Raw genomic sequence first — 17,797 nt, forward strand, 5'->3', positions numbered from 1 at the left:
CGGAGCGTCGTCGCGCCTGTAATTTTGTGTATACCGAATTTGCATATACCAGATTTGCGTGAATACTAGCTTTGTGTTTATATACCGGGGCCCCTTGTCGACTTGCCTCGAGTGTGATTTAATCTTCCTTGTAGTTTCGCACAGTGCTCAGAGTACAAGAGAGGCATGTTTGTAACTATTACAATCCGATATTTTTCCCGGGGCCGCCATTTAATGCCCCCATCCGACAGACGTGAGTCAATTGAGTCAATTCTCAGCGTTTAGCCACTTTCCGGAATGCTGAGAGAGTAGGTAGCAACCTGTCCGTCGCCACTGCAGGAGAGCATTGTCGAACCTAACCAATGAACACAGTTAACCCGGATAAATTGCTTACCACTACAATGACATCAACAACTGCAGTACAGCTATTGGACTACACCGGAAATTGCAAAACCCTCACATTACAGCTTTTGAAAGCCAGACTCGAGATGGGAATTGAACCCGGTGGGGCCAGCGTCACAAACACATAAAATGGAGGCGTGAAGAAACATCATGAGACATGTTTTTAGGGGTGGGGACCTTGAGGTGTAGTTTTTTGATACTTAAAAATAAAACTACACGCGCAATGCTGATTGTGTATATGTGATATCACCATGAACTCGGATGCCCCAAAATCCCCCAAATTTACCCAAACTCCTGGCGGCGCCAATGATGTTAGTTTAGTCTTGCCTAAGAATGGAAACATATTACACCATTTTGCATCTAAGCACACTTTCGTACAGTATAAAATCTCTTAAAGGTGAGGGGGACACCCCATGGAAAATTCCTGGTAGCGCCAGACGCTACCGGCATTTGTGAAAAATATGACAAGGAAAACCTATTATTCTACATGGTAGGCAATTTGTGGGCAATGTAGCAATCACTAATCTGTTTATAGTTGGAGTGTAGAATTATTATAACTAGGGAAATTTAAATAGATTTCTTAGATTGTCATCATTCTTTTTGCAAAAAGAATGACCAGAGAATAGTTTTTTTTCAAATGGTAGTGACGTCGTGGTCTCAAGCGTCTTTCTTTTCTTATTTTTCATACAATCGTACATACTATTATGAAACCTTACAGGCAATTCTGCTGGTATAACGGGTTACACCATAACCGATTTTGACTAATAGCCCAGCGGTCCATGAAACAACATGGGGGGGGGGGGGGGAATGGATTATGATCGAGCACACCAACTAGAGGGGTGGACCGTGGTGGTGCTTGCCCCGCCCCTCCCTCTGTTCCTCCCATCTTAACTGGCGTACACTCCCGGGAAAAATAGCTAAGAATAAGCAGAACAAGGGGAGCATGGTGGCCGAGTGGCTAATGCATTGGTATTATATATGATCTCAGGATTGTGGGTTCGATTCCAGCTCTCACCATTATGTTGTGTCCTTGGGCAAGGCACTTTTTATCTCGACTGCCCCTCTCCATCCAGGTGTATGAATGTATACCTGCGAGGTAACTTAGGAGTGTGCGCTGGATTCTCGACAGCCAATCTGATGACCAGGGATTCAAAGCGCTTTGAGATGGCTGTGCCATATAAAGCGCTATAGAAAAACTAACATAACATAACAATAACAAATCAAGTAAATTACTCAGAAGAAAACTTGAAAATGGTAAGTCGCAATAAGCCGGAATTGTTAGGAGATTAATAATACAGACTAGTGTCACTATAGCTAATAGTGAATTAATAGTTACTACCATCAGTGACCAACGCCCACCCCCCCCCCTGCCTCGTGCTTCTTCTCGTTTTAGGGGCTTATATATGAAAAGCTCGAATCTTTTTAAAAAGTCGGGAGGAGATTAAAAGGGCCAGGGCACACGACGACCCTAGTGGTGCCAGTTTAACAGGCACCCTGACCCAATTGTAAATATGCTCTCACAGTTGCCTGAGGGACCAGGGTATATGTTGAGGCCCGCGGGAAACTAAACTCGAAAAAAGACCTGCGTATCTGTCGCTGCATCAGTCCCCTATAGTTAACAGCATATGTCCAGGGGATATTCGTCCGGGGGTATTTATGCGGGGGTGATTGTCTAGGGGGTATTCGTCCGAGGAGGTAGGTGTCCGTTTTTTTTTTGTCCTCGTGGGTAATTGACCAGGGGGTATTTGTCTGGGTGGTAGTTGCATGTCCTGGGGGGTTATTGTCCGGGGTGGTATCTGTCCAGGGGGTAATTGTCCGTTGGGTTCTCGTCGGGGGGGGTTATTGACTGGGGAGTAATCGTCCGGGGTATTTGTCTGGGGGTATTTGTCCAGTCACGCAAACTTTCAGCCATGTTAAGATAATTCCTGCTCATGGTTTCATTATATTCACAGAAAAATAATATAAATAATAACAGTTGTGATTCTTTCATTTTCATGCCAAATTTCAACTTGACAAAAGCTAATTTAATCAGCATGCAGAGGACAAGTGTTTCCCATGTCAAAACAAATCAGATACATTGTCAAATTAATTCAAAACAATCTGCGCGGTCAGAGTCAACTCTCGTCAGTAGAAACCAGTATGTAGGCATGTAGGTGTAGCATGTATTCATATGTGTGTCAGTGTTTTGGTAAATAAAGTATAGTCTACTAAATACATGATATTTCGAAAATGCCTACCAGACTGCTGGATATTCACTTGACCTGGCATTAATAATTTTTGCGTCAATAAACAGATATATATAGGACGCTAATGCATTATGATTGTATCCATTGCCTATGTATGCTAATGGAGAAGTTTGGTTTTTCCTATCATTAACGGTTTTTAAACTGTTGTTTCAGAATCCTACAGCTGCGTACAGCTGCTCTGATCAAAGACATGGGCTTTAATCTAGGGCCACTCGTTCAGTTGAGATCGAGTAAAAAATAAGCGTCTTTCATAAGTGACATACTTCTGTGGCTGACAATAAGTCTCAAATTTCTGTTTAATTTTTGGCCAAGTTCAGTCTGTCCTCCTCTTTCTCGCACTTGAATGTGTTATAACTCAAATTAATCGATTTTGAAGAAACGAAAATTAGATCATTTTTTTTTATCATTACACATTACGTATATACCGCGCGTTTAGAGAGGTCAGTATCGGGGTAAAAACTGTAAGGCCACTGTAGGTCAAGAATTACAGAAAGTAGAGATATATCATGTGAAAGGAACCTTTCTACTTTAATGTGCATGTGCTAACCGGACTTCTCATTTAGGTCGATTACTCAATTTAAACGATTTTTAAGAAAATAAACAATACCTTTCATATTATGCACTAATTGAACACACTCGACCGCAGCGTCAGTTATAACAAACACACACATGACTGCAGTGGTAGTACTGTGAGGCATGTCTTACTGTCCTTTTTGGTTTCGATGATAATAGTAACCTATGCATTCATGCAGGCTGAGAGTGTGTATGCATGTGTGTGTGTGTGATGCCTGGTTTGTAAACACAGTATTTCAAGTGGTGGTGTATATGAGTACCACATTGAGTAGATGTGCCCTATTTTTTTGTGCCTGTGAAGGTCACCAAAGGTCAGTTAGAGGCCAAAAACCAAAATATTAAAACAAGCAATAGCTCCCATTGACAGGGTCCGACACGGTTGATATTTTGGGAGTAGTTGTGAATGGGGTAAGGGATCGTTTCGAAACATAACGGTCATGTGATCCAAGGTCAACAAAGGTCAATCAGGGGTCAAAAACTAGTATTTTTGCAGTAACGTGAGAACAAAATGTTTGTCAAGGTTGGGAGTTACGCTATTGTAATCCATTAGTCCACCAGCATCTAGGTGACCTTTGACCTCAGGTTGACCTCCGGTGACCTTTATCAGTTTCTTTGGTTTTTTGAAATTTCATGGCCATAATCGGATCTCAAAGGTACCTTCTGATCAAAATGGTCCATGGTTGACCCCTGTGTGACCTTCGTGTGCGAAGTTATCAGAGGTCAATTTTTTTTGTTTTTTAATAAGTACAGTTAGGATGGTCGCACAGACTTGTCATGTTGCTTTTTGGAATCAGCGTGTCAAACTACATAAAGGTCAAATCTTGAAAAATATGCTCATTTTAGGAGATACGGGGCAAAACAAAAAAAGTTTGTCAGTATTTTGATATATGATAGAGCTCTTTGTGCCATATATAGGAAACCCACCCCCGCTTGAATCGGACACCCAGTTCTCAAGTTATGAGGGGCCAAAGGTTGGTTTTGATATCTTTCTAGCAATAACATGATGTGTGTACATTGTACGCAATACAAATTTTAGGACAGAGTGCACATCATCATGAGGAACATTTTTGATAAAAACCATCAGGTCATAAAAGGTCATTCAAGGTTGATTATGTGCAAAAAAACTGCCAACTTATGCTAATATTTGCAACAACTTCTAGTCACGACGTCTGACATGGCTGGTTTATAAGGACAAGTTCAATTAGGGGTCAAAAACTAGTATTTTTACAAAAACTTGAGAACCAAATGTCCACCAAGGTGGGGATTTTAAGACAGAGTGCACATCATCAAGGGGAACATTTTTGATTAAAACAATTAGGTCATCCAAGGTCATACAAGGCTGCTTATGTGCAAAAAACTGCCAAATTATGCTACGTTTTGCAACAACTTCTAGTCACAAAGTCTAACATGGCTGATATATTGGGAAAAGTTGTGAATGAAGTAGGGGCACTTTTTCTAAAATAACCGTGATGTGATCCAAGGTCATCAAAGGTCATTTATGGGTCAAAATGTGTTGTTTTTCTCAATAACTTGTGAAACTACCACTGACAGGGTCCGACATGGTTGATATTTTGGGACTAGTTGTGAATGGGGTAAGGGATCGTTTCCAAACCTAACGGTAATATGATCCAAGGTCAATAAAGTTCAATTAGGGGTCAAAAACTATTATTTTTGCAATAACTTGAGAACCAAATGTCCATCAAGGTTTGGATTTTAGGACAGAGTGCACATCATCAAGGTGAACATTTTTGATAAAACCATTAGGTCATCCAAGGTCATTCAAGGCTGCTTATGTGCAAAAAACTGCTAAATTATGCTACGTTTTACAACAACTTATAGTCACAAAATCTGTCATGGCTGATATATTGGGACAAGTTGTGAATGAAGTAGGGGCACATTTTCCAAAATAACCGTGATGTGATCCAAGGTCACCAAAGGTCAATTATGGTTCAAAATGTGTTTTTTGGGCAATAACTTGTGAAAACCATTGACAGGGTCCGACATGGTTGATATTCGTGGACTAGTTGTGAGTGGGGTACAGGATCGTTTCCAAACATAACAGTCATGTGATCCAAGGTCAACAAAGGTCAATTAAGGGTCAAAAACTAGTATTTTTGCAATAACTTGAGAACCAAATGCCCATCAAGGTTGGGAGTTATGCTATTGTAATCCAATAGTCTACCTGCATTTGGGTGACCTTTGACCTCAGGTTGACCTCCAGTGACCTGTATTAGCTTCTTTCAATTTGATTCTCTGAAGTTTCGTTGGCATATTCCAATCTAAATTGTCCATAAGTTGACATCTCTGCAACGTTAATGGGCTAAGTTATTAGAGATCAAGGTTTGGTTTGGTTTTGTAATACTTGGTGTGTGGATTCATAACAATGAGTACAAGAACCCTATTGTTTTTGATGGAGGTGTGTATAACCACGTACAATAGACTGACCTGTGTTATCATGCCATAGCGTTATTGTAACAGCTAGTTCTGGTTATACTAATAAGCAGAAGTCTAGTGCATTGAAGTCATCGAAACCTCAATGCATTTTGCATTCTGGTTCTCTTATCGGCTGCTGTTAGTGTCTGTTCTACATACCAGATATAAACTTTTTTGATTGGTAGAAGAAGGACAGGGCCAACCTTCACAGTTCACTTCTCGCATAATGCAACGAGATTTCTCGCGATGGAATACCTCGCGACGAAATGAATTTGGACAACGGTATGAAATAGGACAACGGAATGAAATTGGTCAACGGAATGAAATTGGACAACCTAAGTTTCCTCGACGCCAACATGAGTTTCTGCCACAGCAACATAAATGTGGTAAAACGGCGTGCATTACGATTGACCTTAACCTTTGCCGTTGTAAACGCCCAAAGCGGCCATGTTTTACATGAACCTCACCTTCCGGTTTCGCTAACACACATTAACTGTATGCTTGTTCAATGTATGGCTTTGTGCTTTCAAACTACGGTTCGTTGTGCAGCCATTATTTTACCTTTCCACGTTCGGTTTATCTACTTATATGTTCGTAACCCTGTAACGTTCATGTTGATAATTCGAGTTGGAAACAAGTATCAGTTGAATACAGGTAAGTGCTTATCATTTTTAAGAATCTCTAGTCTTGAGCATTTAACGATTAGCCTATCATGTCTTCTACAGGTAAGTAGGTTACTAAACAAACATTGTGTGTGTGTCAATCATATTCTTGAAAACGGTGTTAACACTGTTGCCCTACTACAAATCATGATTGCGTTTTAATATTTTACACAACCATATTGAATTATTTCAACTACCGTTACTATGTACCAGATTAATATATACTACATGTATTAACATAGGCATAAACCGCCGAAACCAGTTTAATAATGCCTATCACTTTACCACTACATGAGAGTTGCACATACTGTACATGTATTACACATAACATTGTACTAAGTTGTAGGGTAGGGGTAGGAATGTACATGTCCTTCCCTCGTTATACATGGCTGTTGTTGCTCTGAGTATTCGATCTTATGTTTAGTGGGGAAGGGGAAGAGAGACTGCAACTTTTTCTTCGCTTAATATATATGCTACTGTCAGGGGCGGGATTTGAGTTGTGAATGTGGGGGGGCAAACCTGCCATCAAGACTATCTAAGCGGAGCGCCACCATCGGTTGGCGCGGAGCGTGCAAGAAATTTTTTGGCTTTACAAACCCTCCAGATGGCCGGAAACGGCACTTCCCGAGTGCTCTAAGCTGCATGTACCCATCCTTGAAATATGGATCTCATGTCTGCAATTGTATCTAGATAGTTAATTATCATTTAAATATTTGAAGAGGATTGATAGTATAACAAATGGTCAGATGGTGATGTACAACTTTTGTTATACGTCACTATCTAAGCGGAGCGCCATCATCGGTTGGCAAGGAGCGTCAAAATTTAAGCAAAAAGGAAATCCTAGATCAGCAAACATGACACCTCTGGTAACAATAAATCACATCTAGACAGTTCTTTCCCCATAAAATTATTAGTATATTGTGCATTCTACCGATCAAGAATATGTTCAGCACCCACTTCGAAATTCTTCCCGCGGTCCCCACTTCTTGGAGCACTTGGCAAATATTGGGGGCTGAACATACCTTCACCCCCCCCACTTTTATGCAAAACCAAACCTAAGTGTTTCATTCATCATCGAGAATAGATCCGAAAACGGAACTCGAAGCCACACATTATTTTATCGGCCCTACCGAAACTGCCGAGTGCTGTATACTGTAACAATGTATTTAATGTGTTGCTGTGTTAGTGCCAATTTGTAATTTACATTATTCGATTTGCATGCATCATTCCAGGATTTCGAGCAGTAAAAAAATTACATCGGCATTGCCATTGCATATTGTTGAATGACACGGGGGGGGGGGGGGCGGGATGTCATGTGTCAGTATATTGAATTTAATTATTGATATACCCAATATGCAAATTTGGCTTTCGTAAATCTTTTCTCAATTCAAATCTCAATCTCAAATCAATTCCTGAAGCTAGCACTGTAGCACATTCTGCGGATACATCACATGCAGAATTGAATCGCTAGTTTGTTAGCTCCAGGCTTCGTAACCTGTGCTGCGAACCATGTGCTAGCTCTAGCTCCAGTTATTCTGCATGCTTCATGCTACTATGTTAATCACAAATTCGACTTAGATTCGAATCAAATAGGCCTATTTTGATAGAGCTGTTGTGAGGGAATAATTTCGATTAGGGTTGTGCACATTTGTCTGCAAAAACGACAAAAAAACTAAGGTCTGGGAAAAAGTGGGGGGGCAAATGCCCCCTCTTGCCCCCCAGTAATCCCGCCCATGGCTACTGTACTGTTCACCTGCGCTCTAATACTAGATATTCTTAGAAGTTAGGGAACATGGGAAGACCGGAGACTTCAACCAAAGACAGGAAATTCTTAAGTTCACTAGCATATTTAGTAGGCCGTGGCTATTCTTATGACTAGTCGTAACAATTATTTATAAACTATTCTTACGACAAAGGCAAATTCAAGCGCAGTAAAGTAAATAAAGCAACTGCGCATGTTGTAGGGGTAACCCTAACCCTAACTTTAACCCTAAACCCCAATCTTAACCCTAACACTAACCCTAACCTGAAATTATTGTTACTCCTAGTCGTAAAAAATAGTTCTCCTGTCATAAAATAGCAACTGCGCATGCGTAGTCGGAAATTATTCTTACGAACAGTCGTAATAATAGCCACTTTGTATTTAGTATATATATCACTTTGTGACAATAGGACCCCAACACATTTACACAGGGCCTAGCTTATAGTCCTAACTGCTAATCGCTGGTAGCTGCTGAGCCTTAAGAAACATTCAAAATAACTTTAGTATGAGTAAATAGCTCACTTTGTGACAATAGGACCCCAACACATCTACAAAGGGCCAAGCTTATAGTCCTAACTGCTAATCGCTGGTAGCTCCTGAGCCTTAGGGGGCATTGCCAATTCTAATCGCCGTCATGACGGCGTGTGAGCGTCTATTGTCCATTCATTGAAATCAGCAAAGCATGACCACAGCTCGACTGCCTCTCTCTCAGTAATATGCAGAGTGGGCGGAGCTTGAGTCTGCTTCCAGGTTTAGAGTGCTTCCACGGGCAGCAGTGGTTGCTAGCTTCCTTTTGTTAGCATTACAATAGGCCTTGCTGATTTAGACTTGGATATCGATTGAGTACGCTCTTAAGAACAGCATTAAGATAAACTTTTCTGACAAACCTCAACCGTACGTTTATGCACCATTATGGATGGAACCATTCAGAATCGAATAGTCTTGGCCTAGTCGTATCAATGTTATTGCTACATGAGGAGTCTTGGCCTAGGCTACAAATTCGTAGATCGTTGCAACTACATTTACCTCCATGCATTTAACCCCCACGCCAGAGGTTTATAAAATCTTTCTATTTCTCACTTCATATTTCAAATATATGCGAATTCGAAACAAAAATCACCAATAAGTAAAACAACATCACAATTCGTTATCCAGTTACAACTTACCCTGCAGTAATCATTGACTCATTGTTTTTCTTGTGAACGTTACTTTTGTAGTGCAAATGCATTCCTATAGTGTATAATAGGTTACTGTACTATATTTAGATGTGCACAAAACATGGTTAGACCAGATTCACATTTTCGTAACGATCAATAGTTCCGTGCAAATGTTTATGAACTCGAGCCATCTTTCTTTTCATTTTGTGTTGAGGTAAATCATGTGAAAGCTAATTCTGGCCTTTTGATAGCTTAAATGGGAGGATAAATATATTATTTTAAAGATCAACAGCTATGCAGTGAGTCTTTTCGACACATGCATCCAAGCAGCGCACACACGCTATGTTTCTACCGGGGCTTCCCCGATACGGCCAACGTTTACCACCTTGGAAAAAGTCAATGCACTAGGCAGGGAAATTATTGTTCCTAACTGAAGAGCAATATTTTGAGTGGTACGACTTATCGCGGGGGGTTAAGTAAAAAACACCTTCAAGTAAAAAAAAATCTTTCATACTGTAGTTTCCAAAATGAAAACAAATAAAATGGAAAACCTAAATATAATAATATTATTCTAGCAGATATGCAGACTTTGTGTGCCTTCAATTGTTCCAACAACTCTGGAAAAAAACTGTTTACACACTTAACCCAAAAGAAATATTTAACCCCTAGCACAAAATGGTTGGTGGGCTCGAGACATGCTGAAAATGGTTTTGTTGGAATTCGATGTCCCCACCTGTTTTATACTGTACCATTGGACTTGACGTAGATGTAAAAACTTTTCTTGGCAAGTTGCCAACAAGAAATTCCACTGCAGTGTATTTTGCTAGTAATGCATCAAAGAAGTTAGTGCTAACCCAAACGATGGTCGCGGGAAATCTTACAAGTGTATCACATATTTTTCTCTTGTCCACCATTATTTGTTGTTGTTTATTTCAGACCATTGTCTGAACAATGACGGGTAACGAAAACTCGCCAGTTATACAACAGTATGCTATCTTTAAAAGAATACCACCGTAACTTGTTTATAATTACTGTGAAATGTTACCAGATTGATGTAAGGAAATTATAACAACTAGAAACAACTCCAATATGTTTTATTTTTTTCATATGAAAAATTTGTATTCACTTGTTCATAATTGATTTGAGCAAAATTTTAGACCGTATTCCGAGACGGACCTGTTTACAATGTTACAACCTATTGTTAGGCTTATTGCGACGGCTATGGATTAGAGGCATATCAGCAATTCTGCTGAAATTAAATTATTTTTGAGGGCATCGCAGCAAACATCGGAAGGTCACGGTCAGCAAAAATGTTTTTTCCCAGGAAGATAAATCGGAAAAGTCGGATTTCTGCCGCGGAACGAATTGTAGGGGGTGTCTGAGGGGGGGATGTGCCCCCTCAGAAGCTGAAGCTTTTTGAAAATAGAAGACCTAATTGACGCGATTTGGTGGCCCATTTTTACAGTGATTGCCAGTTTACTACACATGTGTTAAACCATGTTATGGTAGCACATGAGTTGTTTTGTTGCAACATGAATCCCGGTATCGTAACTACAACCGGTATTTCCCTCAACTTTCATCTATGGTTCAAAGCACTTAGTTACGAGACTGTCAATGTCATACATTCAATATGCATAGCCTCGGCTAAAGTATATACCTACTCTTACACTTACGATTATAAAAAAAATAAAAAAAACACGCTATATTAGGGACTTTGTTTTTTAACATACACTTCCAAAAGAAAAGCACAAACCTTGGAAAAAAGCAACCCACACCATCCTTCATTCATACTCGACATAAGATATTAGCTTATCACGTTCGCACATGGATTAAACTAGTAATCCGTACACAAAAAGAAATTGGGGGTTCCCCACTATTCCATGATATTGGAATAGGGCAACCCCTTCAAGTTCAAAAGTTCACAATGAAAAGTTTTTAACTATCAACAATTCACCATGTGTTTGGAACTTCAGACAATAAGAATGTAACATATATGGGCTACGTAAATAAGGCATAATAAACTACATACATAAGAATTAGGGATGCACCGGATCCAAATTTTTGGTTCCGGCCGGAACCGGATTTTGCCGGATAGTACATGAAATCCGGCCGGATAAAATCCGGCCGGAACGGGATTTTTTCATTACACAAAAGAAAATCATTAATAACCCCTGTCGAAAAAAGGCCCTTGCCGCGACCAGTTGCAGCGACTTCGCAGCAACTAGTTGCAGCGCAGTCGCTGCGACTTCACTTTTCACATGCAAATGAGGCTTGTCGCGACTTCGCCGGAGAGGGGGTTGCGGTGACTTCGCCGGAAAGGGGCCTGCGGCGACTTCGCAGGAGAGGGGCTTGCAGCGACTTCGCAGGAAAGGGGCTTGCGGGGACTTCGCTGGAGAGAGGCTTGCAGCGACCTCGCCGCGACTTCACTTTTCACATGCAAATGAGGCTTGTGGCGACTTCGCCGGAAAGGGGGTTGCGGTGACTTCGCCGGAAAGGGGCCTGCGGCGACTTCGCAGGAAAAGGGCTTGCGGCGACTTCGCCGGAGAGAGGCTTGTAGCGACCTCGCCGCGACTTCACTTTTCACATGCAAATGAGGCTTGTGGCGACTTCGCCGGAGAGGGGGTTGCGGTGACTTCGCCGGAATGGGGCCTGCGGCGACTTCGCAGGAGAGGGGCTTGTGGCGACTTCGCAGGAAAGGGGGTTGCGGCTACTTCGCAGGAAAGGAGCTTGCTGCGACTTCGCAAGGAAAGGGGCTTGCGGCGACTTTGCTGGAGAGGTGCTTGCAACAAATATAAGACAGAAGAACTTTGTAGGTCTAAACTACTTTATTTTTAGTTCTATACTGTTAATTGTAAAACTTCTTATATTATTACTGTCTACTCTAATTTACCTCTGCCCCCCCCCCTCCCATTATCCCCAACATGTCAGCATCACTTCAGTTTCTTCATCAGTCTCCTGGCTCTGCTGCACTTGATGTTGATTGCCTATGTGACATCAGCATAGATCTTCAGTACACTGCCACCATACACTGGAGAAGAAAGGCAAATTTCCCTCAGGTTAATGACAAATACCAATAAGTATCCTCTTCAATTTATCATTATTCAATACTCATGGAATTGCTGAATTTTTTCATTGTGGATATGAAATTTGAGAGTAATTATAAGTCTTTTCTCTATGCTTAGCCATTACTCTCCAGATCCTTCCTTATACAAGCAAGGAAACTGAAGTACCAGTTTCACAGGAAATATTTGCATTATGTATATTTACAGCTGATTTGGGAGGAAGCTGTACAGAATTTAAGTCAAATGTGTTTTTTCTTCAACTACTGTACCTAACCTCCTTTAAAATATGTGGGAATTCTGCTAACTTACATCTAATAGCTTCCATCTGCAGGGGAAACAGCTTTACCACGGATGAATTGTTCCCCTGTGACATATCTTGTGGCTCGAAGAAACCATCCATCATTTTCTTTACAAGAAAAGCCTCAGATTTGAGACTTGGAGAGAAGGGTACTATGCCAAGCAGCTGGTATGGCAACATTGCAGTTGACAAGTCTCTCCGAATGTGGTGACGCATCCTCCCTATCACTCAAAATGACCTAAAAGAAAGAAAAAAATAACAACAAACTGATTAGAAGCAATCTGGATCTCTGCAAATTAAACATATTATTCATGGCATTTTTGGAATACCACTTCTGGACACTTAAACACGCCTCAACCCTAACACTCATCAACCCAAGTTCTGTTAAGAAATAAAGCAAGAGAATTATGAGCAGAATCTGTTGATCTGTTCTCACTGATATCTATGTCAAGACGTGTTAGCTTGATCAAAACTCAAGTGCCAGCCTTCCCTTAAAAATGGAGTGATCCTGAGGGTGGGTACTCCATGCATACAGGTCATTCTAGTTTCAGATATCAACAATTGGGGCTTTCACATTTGGTGCTGTTGACTCATTAATATGCAAGATAATAAATACTTCAAACTTGTGTTTGGCTTATAACTGGCTATTCAAGGAAGATCGGCGAAGATTGAATGGCTATTCAAAGAAGATGTTCAGAGAAAATTTGCGCACTTTGCGGATATCAGGAAACCACTGAAGAACTTTCTCTTTCTGTGAGATATTTTCATTTACATTTGAAGAAAACTTAAGTGCTCAGTTTGCAAACTTCAATTTAACTTAAAAAAAAACGTATTGGATCTAGTATTGTGAATCATACTATCTATATTTAATCACTCTCTAGGGTCCACCACAACAGAAACACAGGCAATATCTTCACATCATTCTTAGAGGAACACACAGTTTCAATATTTGGCATACTGTAGCATATTTATCCCATTTCACATCTGTCATATAAAGACAGTACAGACTCAATTGTTTTGTGCTATGTCTGTGGTTGAACCATGGTTCCAATTAAAAAGTTCACTGGCTGGTTTGTTTGGAACTGGAACTTAGATTGATAGCGAATTTAACCAACTAGTTACAGTAGCTTAGTTATACCCCTTTAGACATGGGCAAATTACATTCCAAGCAGACATGCTATAGGCTTTAACATTTAAAGTTAACTTCAGGATTCTTTGCACTGAAATACTCTAACTAAAAGAGTCCCTGAAGTGATAATAGTGATGCATGCCGCCTAGGCCTAGCCTACTCTGTGTTCTGCTAAAATATGCTTAACTATACTGCCTAGGCTTAGCAAGGCTATAGTCGATTTATATCCTTTAGCTTACTGGAACTTACCACCATAAGCAAACGATGCATCATATGTTTCTGAAGCTGTATAAAATGCCCGTAATTTTCCCCCAAAGGCCATTGAGATTAGTCCCTCGTCATCCATTAGCTACACCAAATTGACTGTCTATCAACCAGAAAAGGCAGATATGCTAGCAATCACCTCCAAGCGAAGATGGCAGCCCAAGATCCCTAGCAATTGTACCCACTTCGTCTTTTAAAAATTGCATTTTTTTCGACGTTAAGAGTTATGCAAAAGCAAGAAGGCTGGATTAGGTTTGCTTCGTTACTAACACCAATACTATAGCAGTAACCTACGCACTAAGTTTAAGTTAGGCTACTCAGTCAGGTAACGTGAAAACTTAGCAAAGTAAAAACGTTAACAAAGTCACAGAAAATCTCGATTTCTGTTCAAAAATATAAATATATTCCGCAGAACAATGGTCCAAAGTATTGAGTATTTCGTACAGAATTTTAATAAAGAATTCATGTAAGAAACTTAAAAGTCGAGATAGCTAGAAAATCAGAATGTCGATACAGTCGGTATTGTATTTGAAAGATGGATTGTTACGCAATCGAAAGCGTTCGCAGTTTCTGATTGGCCAATCATCTTCATAGACAACATCTGACTCAATTTGTACATTTTTACGTTGTTGGTTATGATGTAAATTCGATCGTGTTGATGAAAAATGAATGAAATGGAGTATAAATTTTTAAAGGAATCACGCATCCAGACATTAAAACCAACTCAATTCAGTATCCCTTTGTCAAACTGTACGAGATGTTGTAAGTACATCACCTTTTATCAGATCCTTTCTAGCAACTTATTACTGCGTACTTAAACCTGGTTGAAACCAGCCAACCTATATGATTGTATGGACAAAAAAAAAAAAAACAGTAACCTGTTGTGTAGACTTGTTTACTTCAAATTTACACAACAGTCGTCGAAGTTCCTGTGCTGGTAGTAGTATCATGAGCAGTTGCACGAGACGTGAAAAATAATTTTACACTCATTATACTACAGTAGTAGTACAGTCACTACTCGGTCTATATTTATTTTACTATCATTCCCGGCAGGCTGCAGCATTCGATTGATATACATGATGGAGTAAGTGGTTAATCATTTTTTATTTGGAGATGCCAAGCCAAGTAATAACGATCCCATCGAACTACTTGAATACTAATTCTAGTAACGCTCAATCTAGGCTAGTGTGGTACTGGTAGTACTACTAGTTAGTAGGGGGGCTTATGAGTGAGGCTACTATATGCCTTCATGCACAGTCAGTGTAGGAGAGTATCGATACAGAAATAGCCTATAGCCTATGCGGGTCAAGTCTATGTTATGCTGCAGTTAGGGTGAGGCCTAGTAGTGGTACTACAATGCTTGTAAGTACTAGCCTAGGTCTAAGAGTATTTTACTAACTCTAATAATTAAAGATTAAAGTAGTATCCATTGGCTGCATATGCTGATTAATTTTGTCTGTGCCTACACCTACAGTGTCATTGTACCCTTTTTTCCCTGTAGATCTACTCTAAAAAATCAACGACTCGGAATGAACTTACAGCAACTATTTCCAGCAAACAAATATTGGTGAGTACAATTCCTATACAAAGCCTAGTTAGCAATTGAAATTAGCCTGCCCCCCCCCCCTGCAGACATGACGTGCTAGATTAAACAGCATGAATTCACAACCTTAGCCCTGGCTTTATGTCTCAGTCAATAAACTCTGCGTTTTAATCATAACATGTGGTGCCTGCTATTAGGCCTAATGCACCTATCAACTGTATGATGCACCTCAGACCCCCAGGATAGTTCCGTCATGTCAAAATTAAGCTGAACATTGACACTTCATTGCGCATATAATATGACACCCCATTGCATTATTTAAATTTGACAGGGATTAACTTCATTTCATATATTATTTTCAGAGCCCAGTGTTACTCCTGATTTCAGAGTGAACTCATGAGGCCAACTTAGGCCTACTTGGTACAACCAACAACGTAGAAGAGAAATACCAGCTTCATCCAATGTTCAGTCAGTAGCTTTTACTCCAGCCTTATCTGAATTTTATATGGCTGGCCATACTGAAGGTGGCTCATCATCCTTTGTAGAGAGCTTGCAGCCAGATTATCAGTGCACTGATGAAAGTCCCACAACAATTATCCACCCATCATCTACCTTTAGCAATGGAAGTAAGTGAACTAATGAACATTAAAAACTGGCAGGCAACTCTTGACCAAGATGGTCACATTTCTGATAAGTGGGAGGATACGTTGGGTGAGCCCGATGATACCTGTGATGCTTCACCTTTGGAAGATGATGAAGAGTCAGAGACAGAGTCCAGGAGTGGTTCATCATACATCTATAGAGGATATTGGATGACAGTATAAACAAGTCTTCTACTGATACTCACATTTGCAACTACGCATTCCATCACTGATGTCCAGCTGTCTGATATGCTAGCACTAATTAGTCTCCATTGTATGGAAACTCACTCTGCCATTGGTAGTCTTTATAAGTTTAAGAACTATTTTGAAAAGGCAGATTCACCAGTGCAAAAGTATTATTACTGTGGGTCCTGTTTTAGCTCTGTTGAAGATGGCCAGACCAACGTACTGTAATATATGCAGGATGACAATTGACTTTGAGAAGAACAAATTCCTCAATGTAACACTAGAGCCTCAAATTCAAAACTTGTTTCAGCATCCTGGTTTTGTAGATAAAATTCAGCATAGATTTAAGGGAACTATATATATGGATTGTTTCTCAGTGACTTTCCAAATTTTAAGAACCTGATTAACATTTTAAACCTATTAACTCAAACCTATAAATTGATTAACAGAAACTACAGTGAAGTTTGGTAGAATAATGAATAAGAATCTTCCTAAGTTTTGTTGTGTAAAAGTAAGTTGGCCTGACGTTTCGATCCTAGCAGGATCTTCTTCAGAGGCTAAATGACAAGTTACAGTAACAGAGGGGACAAAAACACGCACAGAATACAGACAGGTTAATGAGCACGGTGAACACAATGAGATGGATGAAAGGGGATTATAAGTGGAAAGCAACAGGAGAAGAGGAGAGGAAGGAGATAAACTGTGGAGGGACAAAGAGAGGATTAAAGGCACAGGGTAAGGAATAAACTGGAGAGGGACAAAGACAGAAAGGTGTGAAGAAAAATGGAGGGGAAGAGAGCTGTGAGAGGAAGAGTGAAAGGGGGGGGGGGGGGGAAGGGAGAAAGGGGAGAAGGAGTAGGGAACAGAGGAAAGTTAGTCATGTCCTTCCTGAATGTTCAGCCCATGAGGTTGAATGGTACGAAGGCGTTGCATCCAGAGCCTCTCTCTGCTGATACGTACTAGGTCAGGACGGCTACCTAAGGATTCAATCCCCTGTAGGGACATGTCGTTAATGGTATGGTTGGGAAGGTTAAAATGTTCTCCAACTGGGGTCTCAGTCTTCATGGTGTTGACTGTGGATCTGTGACCATAGAAACGCTTCTTGAGGGTGGTTTTGGTTTCGCCAACATACTGGATGCCGCAAACTCTACAAGAGATCAGATAGATGACATTGGTGGTAGTGCAAGTGATGTGACCCTTAGTCTTGTGTGTGAGTTGCATGCTGTGGCTGGTGATGGAATTGGATTCAACAATGTGGTGGCTGCAGACGATGCATCTCGAAGTACGATCACATTTGAAGGTACCATGCTGAATGGGTGTGGGGTTAGAAGTTAGAGGTGGAACAGCAGCACGTACAAGAAGGTCTCGTAGGTTGCGTGGTCGTCTGTAGGCGATGATGGGTTTTTCAGGGACGGCTCGTTGGAGTCTATCTGAAGTGAGGAGAATGTTGTGGTTGTTAG

At 40.5% G+C, this 17,797-nt stretch overlaps 1 protein-coding gene and 1 long non-coding RNA gene across 2 annotated transcripts in view; one reads left to right on the forward strand and one right to left on the reverse strand.

Moving 5' to 3' along the window:
* The window catches only part of LOC139982130 (uncharacterized), a 262,832-nt gene that overhangs the window by 219,037 nt on the left and 25,998 nt on the right, over positions 1 to 17,797 (forward strand). The gene's annotated exons all lie outside the window — the stretch shown is intronic.
* LOC139982154 (uncharacterized) lies at positions 8,038 to 14,377 on the reverse strand. Its single transcript, XR_011797999.1, has 3 exons — positions 13,953 to 14,377; positions 12,586 to 12,812; positions 8,038 to 12,242 (listed from the first exon to the last, which is right to left on the reverse strand). It is a non-coding gene; the product is annotated as an uncharacterized lncRNA (long non-coding RNA).

Source organism: Apostichopus japonicus, chromosome 16 (genome assembly GCF_037975245.1).
Source record: "Apostichopus japonicus isolate 1M-3 chromosome 16, ASM3797524v1, whole genome shotgun sequence".
In the NCBI taxonomy this organism is placed as follows: domain Eukaryota; kingdom Metazoa; phylum Echinodermata; class Holothuroidea; order Aspidochirotida; family Stichopodidae; genus Apostichopus; species Apostichopus japonicus.